General features: G+C 41.9%; 1 pseudogene; it reads left to right on the top strand.

The window, feature by feature from the left end:
* The window catches only part of LOC101638176, an 85,512-nt pseudogene extending 79,101 nt beyond the window's left edge, over positions 1–6,411 (top strand).
* Positions 6,412–10,913: the final 4,502 nt, after the last annotated feature.

The raw sequence follows: 10,913 nt of genomic DNA on the forward strand, positions 1-10,913 counted from the left end.
GAAAGGTGTGCCCAGGGTTTATCCTCTATCCACAATTACTCAATCTGTATGCTGAGAAAGCAATCAGAGAACCTGGATTACATGAAGAATGTGCCATCAAGATTGCAGAAAGGCTTCTTAACAACCTGCAAGATGACACAACCTTGATCGTTGAAAGTGAGAAGGGCTAGAAGCACTTGCTGATGAAGATCAAGGACTGCAGCCTTCAGTATAGATTACAACTCAGTGTGAGCAAGACCAGAATTCTCACAACTTGACCATCGGGTTAAATGGAGAAAAGGTTGAAGTTGGCAAGGATTTCGCCTTGCTTAGATCTGCAATCAATGCTCATGGAAGCAGCAGTCAAGAGATCAAAAGACGAGTTGCATAAGGTAAATCTGCTGTGCAAGACCTCTTTAGAGTATTGAAAAGCAGGAATGTTACTTTGAGGACTAAGGGCTGCCTGACCCACGCCATGGTATTTTTCAATCACCTCATATGCATGTGAAAGTTGGACATTGGTTAAGGAAGCCCATGGAAGAATCGATGCATTTGAATTGTGGTGTTGGAAAGGCATATTGAAAGTCCCATGAACTGCTAAAAAGACAAACCAATCTGTCTTAGAAGAAGTATGGCCAGAGCGCTCCATAGAGGCAAGGATGGCGAGATTGTGTTATAATCTCTGACATACTGTCAGGAAAGAGCAGTCCCTGGAGAAGGGCAACATGTTGGGTAGAGAGACGACTAAGAAGAGGAAGACCCTCAAGGAGCTGAGTTGACATAGTGGCTATAATAATGGGCTGAGGAACAGCAATAATTAAGAGGGTTGTGGAGGGTGGGCAGTGTTTACATAAGGTTGCTATAGGTTGGCAACAATAAAGATAAGTGCAATAAAGAAGAAAATGTTGTAAAATGTATGCTGGTGATAATTGTACTACATGTGATTAAAGTATTGAATCATATAGTATGTGAATTGAATGCCAATAAAACTTCAAACAAATAAATAAAACTTAAAATTTTGAAAAATATTTACAGCCGTAGAAATCCTATAAGCAGCTCAGTTCTACTCTACACAGTTCCTAGAGGGTCATTATGAGGTGCACTCATTTTAGGGCAACAAGTTTGAATGGATTTTGAAACATGGTTACATAATGTGTTATCAGGAACATGAAGATAAATAAAGCATCTTAAAAAAATAAATAAAACATCTTTTTGTTTTTTGTTTAATCATTTTATCAGGGCCTCATACAACTCTTATCACAATCCATACATACATCAATTGTGTAAAGCACTTTTGTACATTCATTGCCCTCATCATTCTCAAAACATTTGCTCTCCACCCAAGCCCCTGGCATCAGCTCATCATTTTCCCCTCCCTCATGAACCCTTGATAATTTATAAAGTATTATTTTGTCATATCTGTCCCTGTCCAACGTCTCCCCCAAACATCTTAAGGTGCTCACAAACTAGTAGGGAAGGAAAATAAGAATTAACTGTAATGCAAGGCAGAAAGGTGAACAATCACTGGAAAATAAGTGATTTACTCTACTGGATTAGTTCAGGCAATTGTTATGTGGTGTTAGACAAATCTGCACTTTTCAATTTGAAAAAAAGTAAAAGAGATTCCAAACTGAGGAAACAGTATCTGCTATTAGCAACATGAAGTATAATAAACAGACACAAGTCCGAAAAGGTTGGGGTGTTAGGCGGTTTGTATAAAAATACGAATCCAGAGACACCTACAAGTGCATAGGTACAAGAAAGAAAAGAACTTTATATCAAGAAGCAATCACCCATCAAGAAAACATCCCAGCCCAGTCCAACTCATGTTCACATGTCCGATAAGTCCCTCTTCATAAGTCCATATGTCCATAAGTCCATCTTCAGACTCATGCAGCCACATGCAATATAGGAAGATCACAGGTCAGTGGGTGCAAAGTCTTCTGGTTTCCAATGGCAGTGGATGCATATCCAGGGGTCTGGCTGCAACCAGAGTCAGCCAGCAGGAAGGTGAAGGCAGAGAGCACCAGAGAGAAGGGGAGGTTCCCAGGGGCTTCCTTATGAGACAGCCACACCTACAAGGAGGCACCATCAGGCTGTGACCTGATGACTGGTTGAATGCCACCCCTACTACACTTTTATAGTTCTTCAAGTTGCCATGAAATTATGTAACTACCACAGATGGAAAATAAGGAACTGGAGGAATTAATGTAGATAAAGAGCCTGGCCTAAGGGGATGGTTTAGAGAGAGAAGATGAAGATCCTTAGATGTTGTCCTCATGAGATATGGAAGTCATTCAAGGTTTTGAGTTACTTTTCCTGATAGCAGTGAAATTATAGTAAGAAGAAACTTCAGCAGAAACCGGGTTCAATAACTTACAATACTCAATGACGTGAGTACAGACAAGAGTTATCTAGATCAATTTCAGTGATGGGATTCAACCGGTTTATTTTACTTGGATCCACAATTAATACCCATGGAAGCAACAGTAAAGAGACCAAATGATGCATTGCATTTCGGCAAACCTAAGACTTCTGAAACTATTAAAGAGCAAAGATGTCACTTTGAGGACTAATGTACTCCTAATTAAAAAACAACTAACCCCCCAAATCCTAGCCCTGGTGTCATAATGGTTATAAATTGGTCTGTGATCCAAAAGGTACACAGTTCAAAGCCACCCGCTGCTCTGCAGGAGATAAAGGAAGCTTTCTCCTCCCATAAACACTTGCAGTCTCGTAAACTTTGAGTAAGGAAGACAAAGAAGAACTGATGCATTTAAATTATGGTGTTGGCAAGTACATGGACTGCAAGAACAAACGAATCTGTCTTGGAAGAAGTTTATTCAGAATGCTCCTGAGGACCTAGGATGGTGACATTCCTATAATGGGCATATTGTCAGGAGAGACCACTTCCTGGAAAGTAACATCATAATTTGTAAAATAGAGGAAGACACTTGAAAAGATGACCTAGCACAGTGGCTACAATAATGGACTCAAATACAGCAATTATGAGGATGGCATAGGACTGAACAGGGTTTCCTCCGGTTGGATACAGGGTTGCTGTGATTCAGAAATGACCCAAAGGCATCTAACCACCCAAAAAAACAATATGTCCAAAAGCAAATTTCCAAATCTCTTTTGGCATCCACTTTGATCTTTTGTTTCACTTCAGTCTTTTTCGTTACCTTTTGCATTCCTCATGCATGATATTATTTTTTTAAGTTTTATTGGCATAATATTCACATATCATATGATTCAATAATTCCATTTCATCAAGAAGAGTTGTATAATCAACAGCACAATCAGTTTTTGAACATTTTCTTTATTGTTATACTCATCATTATTAGTACCCCATTTCCCCCAGCCTCCACTGCCCCAAGGAACCATTAATCCAGTTACTATCTCTATAGATTTACCTAACCTGGATTTCATATACAGAAAAACATTAAAAACCAACCAAACAAACAAAAACCTAACAATAATAACAAAGTCAAACATGTTAAAAAGATCAATCGAAAAGAAAGCAGAAAATATTTTTTAAAATCATTTTATTGGGGGCTTGTACAATGCTTATCACAATCCATACATACATCCATTGTGTCAAGCACATTTGCACATTTGTTGCCATCATCATTCTCAAAACATCTGCTTTCCACTTGAGCCCCTAGCATCAGCTCCTCATTTCCCCCTCCCTCCCCGTTCTCCCCTCCCTCCTTAACCCTTGATAATTTACAAGTCATTATTATTTTGTCATATCTTACATTGTCCAACGTCTCTCTTCACCCACTTTTCTGTTGACTGACCTCCAGAGAGGAGATTATATGTAGATCCTTGAAATCGGTTCCCCTTTCTACCCCACCTTCCTCCACCCTCTCAGTATCACCCCTCTCAGTATCACCCCTCTCACCACTGGACCTGAAGGGTTCATCTGTCCTGTATTCTCTGTGTTTCCAGTTCCCATCTGTACCAGTGTACACCCTCTGGTCCAGTTAGATTTGTAAGATAGAATTGGGATCATGATAGTTGGGGGGAGGAAGCATTAAAGAACTAGAGGAAAGTTGTATGTTTCATCGTTGCTACACTGTCCCCTGACCGGCTCATCTCCTCCCCGAGACCCCTTTATAAGGGGATGTCCAGGTGCCCACAAATGGCCTTTGGGTCCCCACTTTGCACTCCCCCTCACTCACAATGATGTGATTTTTGTTCCTTGATGCTTGATACCTGATCCCTTCAACACCTCATGATCACACAAGCTGGTGTGCTTCTTCCATGTGGGCTTTGATGTTACTGTGCTAGATGGCCGCTTGTTTACCCTCAAGTCTTTAAGATGCCAGGCACTATTACCTTTTGATAGCCAAGCGCCATCAGCTTTCTTCACCACATTTGCTTATGCACCCATTTGTCTTCAGCAATTGTGTCGGGAAGGTGAGCATCATGGAATGCCAATTAATAGAACAAAGTGTTCTTGCACTGAGGGAGTATTTGAGTGGAGGCTCAATGTTCATCTGGTACCTTAGTACTAAACCTATAAATATATGCACACATATTTGTTTCCTCATCCTCATAAATAAATATATCTACATATGTACATGCCTGTATTTAGACCTCTATAAATCCCCTTTACCCCCTAGTTCTTTCTTATATTTCCTTTTACTTTCCTCTTGTCCCACTATCATGCTCAGCCTTCATTTGGGTTTCAGCATTTCCTTACCCTTACATTACAAGTTACATTACCCTTGCTCAAGCCTTACCCTGCCTTCTACACCCTCCTCACTGCTGATTTTGGACCACTTGTTCCCTTGTCCGTGAGTTTAACACCACTTCCTTTCGCCCACCCCACTCCCTCTCTCCCTTGTTCCCCTGAACAGTCGGCCCGGTTGTTTTCTCCTCCAGATTATTTATCCAGGCATGCTCCCTTCTTGATTCACTTCATTTTGGGGGTTCAGACCACGCTGCTTCCCCACCATGTGATCCCAGAAATGTCCTCTGTCTCAGTCTGCTCCAGTAAGGGGTCAGCGTGATACATGCTGTTGTCATTTGCCCAGTCCCCTCTGTGTCCCATTAACTCCCAGCAAGAACTTCATCCTCTGACCATCGTGGGCCAGCGTGGGGCCCAGACTGCCTCTCTTTCTCTTCCTCCCTCCTGGCCTGACTCCATGCAGGTGTGGCATGCTGGGCCCTCTCCCCAACCTGCTCTCCGCCAAACCCACTTCCAGGAAGGGGGTCAGTTTGGCTCTGGTTGGGACCAGCCTCGTAGCTCTCTTTTCATGCATTCTTCCATGTGACCACGCTGTCTTCATGGTTTGGTGCATCATGGTAGGGTCTACATGCCCCTTCCAGGCAGAAAATAGTTTAAAGCTAGGACAAAGGACATCTTCTGGAAGATGTGGTCCTTCCAATTAATCCTCCCAGATTGAAGATCCCAGTGACAAAAGTAAAACGATGACATGAATGAAAATGCAAAACTCCCCGATCCTTCTGCCATCAAAGCAGATCATTGGGATGAAAGGGAACCTGCCCAGATAGAAGATGCAAGTGTGGCTAAACTTGATGGCTTACTTGACAAATGAACCCAAATTTATCCCAGATCCGAATGCTGAAAAAATCTGCTGACCGGAATGAAGACATGGCTGGAGAATGCGAAGCACCCCATATTCCTAATCCAGCTTGTCGGGGCGGATGTGGTGAGTAGAAACCACGCATGACAGATAATCCCAATTTCAAAGGCATCTGAAGACTTCCAGTGATTGATAACCCTAATTATGAGGGAGTCTGGGGTCTTTGAAAAATCCCTAATCCAGATTATTTTGAAGATTATCATCCATTTCTTCTGGCACCTTCCCGTGCCCTTGGTTTAGAGCTTAGGTCCACAACCGTCTGATATCTCCTTTGATCATTTCATTATCCGTTCAGAAAAGGAAGTAACCAACCACTGGGCCACAGTGGTTGGGGCTTGAAAACAATGGTGGCAAATGCTAATGAACCTGAAGTAATTAAACTATTCATGACAGCTGCTGAAGAGTACCCATGACTTTGGCTCATTTATGGTGTAACAGCAGTGCTGCCACTCATATTAATTAATTCCTTTTATTGGCCAAGAAAAGCAAGGAAAAAAAGTGAAGAGTTTAAGAAAACTGACATTTTTGAAGCACAAACAAGCCTCAAAAGGAGCACTCGAGCAAGAAGTGAGGGGAGAGAAGGCAGCCCTGGGAAAGCCTGTGGACTTGGAAGAAGGGAAAAAAGCAAAGTGACGGCGACATTCCAGAAAAGGAAAAGAAAGGTGAACCCAAGGAAAAGAGAGGAGAAGACATTGAGATCATAGAAGGGCAGGAAGAAGGCAATAAATGAATTACGTCTGGATAAGAGCATGGGGAAGCAAATGAAAGCACGGGAACTTGAGATGGGCCAGGAACGTCAGTCCACAGAAGATGAGTACCGAAGCACGAAACTCCACCCAAATATTTTTAACCTGTGGGAGAGAGTTGGCATTCTAAAATCAGCGTGCCGCCACTGAACTTGAATCAGTCTTCCCCTCCTTTTTCTAATAGCTTGCCTTATTATTCTTTCAATGGTTTAGTCTTTTTTTTTTCAGGGCAATGAAAAAAAAAAACAACGACCCCTGAAGTTACTTGGTCTTTGAATTTGAAAAATGGCAAGTTACATAGCAGATTTCCAAGACTGTTATCATTAGCAGTTACATGGTTTTAGTAGTTTGGAGTTAGTTTGAGTTTGTACAGAGCAACCTAACCTGCAGTAGCTTGGTTAGTAGTTCTTGGAAAAATGAGTTGTTGGGGTTTTTGTGTAAATGGTTATACTACAGCCTAACAGGTAGTCTTTGTAGTAGTTACAATTGTGGTGTCAATTTGGGACTTGAGAGAATTAAGAGTAAAGGGGTTGGGTCTAGTCTGTCAATCAGATCATACCCAATGAGGCCTCTCTGTGAGCATGACTTTCTCCTGAGGATTCTGGGAATTCCTGCATTTCCTCCTTGGAGGCAGGAGAGACTGTCTATATCCATTCCCTTGGAGACGCTCTACTGACAAGACACATGGCCCTACAACCCAGGAGCCGGAGAAGCCACATGAACCTACCCTGATGCAACCAGACCTCTGAAGCCGGAGAAGCCACATAGAGACCCTGCCAGTGCTGAGATGCTTACACCGCCACTGGACCCAAAGACGCTCTACCCACTGGCCTGTGATTGTCCTGCCTTCAGCGTCATTGCATGTTTCGCAAGTTTGAAGAAGACTATAGATTGGTATCAGACATATGGGCTAATATCAGATTTATGGGCTTGGACTGGACTGGGTTGGGATGCTTTCTTAATGTAATTACCCTTTATATAAAACTATCTCTTAAACACATATGTGTCTCCTTGGATTTGTTTCTCTAGTCTACCCAGACTAACACAGTCCTATAATAAAAACGATAGAGGGCTCTGTTGTCCAGAGCTAAATGCAATAAAGTTTATATATGGTTGTCTGATTCTATCAACAATTGGGGAAAAAAACAGGACAAATTTAAAACGGATCATAAGAGAGATCAGATGATAATGTGCTAAATTTTAAATTAGCTGTGTCTGCAATAATCTACTGCCCAGTGCCTTCTGCATCATAGCAAAGCTTGTCACATCCCTGGTCTATGGTCAAAGGGGATTCACTAAGGACTTCATCGACATGTCTTTCCCCTTCATTTTTTTTAACTGAAATAACTGTAACGTGAGTCAAAAGAGAGATCGAATGGTACGATATTATTGAGTTCATCCTCGCAGCTCATCTGGTATTCAGTCATTAGTGTTCAATGCATCAAATCTGTTCTTAAAATGCTCTCTACATTCAGATGGGATAGAATCAAAGTAGCGTTTCTTTTACTTAATATGATTTTAATCACAATGGACTTGTGTATTCTTCAGCTTCCTAAGAGCAGTGGACGGTCCTTCCCAGTTAGTCCCTGGCCTAGCTTTGGCTGATGACATTGAACTTTTTCATCAACTCTTCTCACATACGTCAATCAGATTCCTGGGTATTCCATCTGGGGAGGCATAAGTGTATAGTCACCCTTTATGCAATCTCCAGCCCACGGCATATTTCCCAACTACTTGTCCTTCTTTGTTTCCAGCTGTCAAACCATTCATCTTGATTGCATGTTTGATCAACTTCAGGCAAAAGAAGTTGGAAAAATTCTTCATCGCTGACTTTACTTGTTAGTAACTAAATTTGAATAGTATTTGGTTTTTCTTGTATATAGATGCATATTGATGTTTCCCCAACTACAGACACCATTGTACTTCAAAATAGATCTTGAAATGCTCTTTTGGCAATAGATGCGTCATCAGTCATCTTAAACTTGTCGTTCTCAGTATCGTAAGCCTCTTGACCGTGTAATTTAAAATAGCCAATACTAATGCATTTCAGCTCACTAATGCCTAGGGTATCAGTCCTTACATGTTCTATTTTGTTTTCTCATGACTTCTAATTTGCTTAGACTCATAATTCACACCTTCCACATTCAAATTATTGATGGATATTTGCAACTGTGTCTTCTTATCTTGAGTCATGCTTCATCAAATGAAGGCCCCCAAAGCTGTGTCCCATTCACATCAATCAGAGTGTTCTACTTTGAGGAGTATTTTTAGTGCCTTCTAACCTACGAGGCTTATCTTATGGCACTATATTTCACTATTCAGCTGCAATTCATCCCTCAGCTACTTACCCCTCAGAAGTGGGTCACTTATTCCTTCTTCCTAGTCTGTTACCTCCACTGAAGCCTGTCTACCATGAGTGACCCTTCAGGTATTCAAAATACTAGTGACATAGTTTCTAGCATCACAGCAACATATGAGCTACTATGGGACAGCATACTAATAGACAAGTGGTAATTATACACATATACTCTTCTGAAAATAGGGAAGTAACACTACTCAAATAGACATATTCAAAACGATTGCAATCCTTGTTCTGCATTTTGCCATGTAGTCTTTCCTTATGTTTATAATGTACTTCATTCACTATCGCAGGGCAGTGAATGATTAGATATGGTTCTTCTAATCGTAGTCTTTGTAACTCCAATCAAATAGCTCGTTCCTGAGGTGTCTGTGCAAGAGAAAGTGGGGGGATGTATGATAGGATTATCTGATTACGCTATGAGTGATTGCTAACAGGATGAATTGTTATTGCCATCTTGTTGGGATACAGAATGAGTCATCTCAGAAGCAAGAAGTGGGGAAATCTCACTACCAGGAAGAGGGAAGAGCCAGTAGTGGAACGTGTGTTTTGGACCCTGAACTCCCTGCTCATTCAACTCCTAGATTGAGGAGGCTCCAGAAGAATGGCAGAGGGCAGCAACAGCAGTCGAATCAGGAGCCAGCACGTGAGACAACGTGGTGGACTTCCCAGCCCACGGAAGAGACAAAGCTGAATGCCTTCAGGCATTAGCCTGGCTGGTGGAATGAGGCACCTCCAGGTACTTCATTCGGAGAGTTAGGTTTCCTGACCCCAGGAGCTACAGCTGAGCACCTCCAGTTTATGGCTTATATGGCGTAGTGTACCCTTTGGTCATTTATTGGCAGCCCTAAAAGTATTTCTAACATTGCCTGAGTATAGAAGCAGCTAGGCCAAAAGACTGAAGATCAGAGAGGGCCTGCCTCAAGCATGGCAGAAAAGAAACTATCCTGACTAGAAAACTGTACGCTGAGCATTTCTCACCTAAATGATAACCTGTTAACTTCCCTGGTAAACTCGATATGCGTGAGCATTATCTGGGAGTCCTGTCTATCCATTGCAGTGAATTACAGTGTCCAGATGAGACGCAGAGAGTTTGGGAAGAGATGGCTGGTGTCAGAATTGGTCAGGAAGATTGGAGAGTGCAAGTCTGTCTGATCTTAGCCTCATAGGCATTGTCCTTGGGCAGCTGCTGTTGATGGTGATTTTTTTCTGTCCCCCTTTGTGAAGTTAGAGACAGTCAGATGCCTCCCCCTCAACATCCTCTTTCACAACTACCAGTTCCGTTTTGGAAAAAGCAGATGTTTCTCAGAATGGCTGAGTGACCAGATCAAAGTGGCTTGATCATGCCTATAAACACAACAAAGCCAAAGCCACTCCTCCCTGAGTCATTGAGTCACATGGGACGTTGTTTCCCCCTCAGCAGACACCTCAGGTGGTCATAGTGGTACTCCTCCCTTCATTCTCGAAAGGTTTGAGCCATTAAAAGCCCTGTCTCTATTGGATGTTCATTTTTATCACAGAATGGGGGAACACCAAGAGAGTCCCCAGGAGACAGCGTGAATGCCAGCTATAGTCATCCTTGCCCCTATTGTGAAATAGCAACCCAATTTCTTCTGAGTGGTCAGAATCAGTCACTTCAGTCAGTACAATAACATCGCTCATTGCTTTTTTTTCCCCTAGCAATTTATTTTGTTTTCAGTTGTTGAAAATACACACAGCCTAACAGACACCCATTCACCCATTTCTACATAAAACATGATCTCAGTGGCGTGATCACATGTTTCAAATTGCTCAGCCTCTCTCACGCTTATTTTCGGAGTGGTTCATCTTCTATTAGCAAAATTCCCTGTCCTCTAAGCTTCCTATCTAATCTTTCAACTTGCTATTATCATTTTGGTCCTGTATAGATCATTGTCTTAAGAAGTACAGTGACAGGGAAGGTGTTCCTTACTAAGCTATGGTTTGGTTTAAAGAAAACTTCAGGTACTATCTTTGGTTTACGATTTAAAGGTTATCGCATCAGGGGTTCATCAACCTCCAGAGTCTAGAAAGTCTCTAGTCCCTGAGAATTTGGCATTCTCGTCTACATTTTTCTCTTCTGATCTGGGTTTCTCTATAGAATCTTTAATGCTGTTGTTTTGCTGTATATTGGTGCTTGGTTTTGCTCTGTCTTGTTTTTGTGCATGTTATTATCTCCACAGGTCTGTCTAA

This window comes from Echinops telfairi, unplaced genomic scaffold (genome assembly GCF_000313985.2).
Source record: "Echinops telfairi isolate 266 unplaced genomic scaffold, ASM31398v2 ScPeMD7_5868;HRSCAF=6743_1, whole genome shotgun sequence".
Lineage (NCBI taxonomy): Eukaryota > Metazoa > Chordata > Mammalia > Afrosoricida > Tenrecidae > Echinops > Echinops telfairi.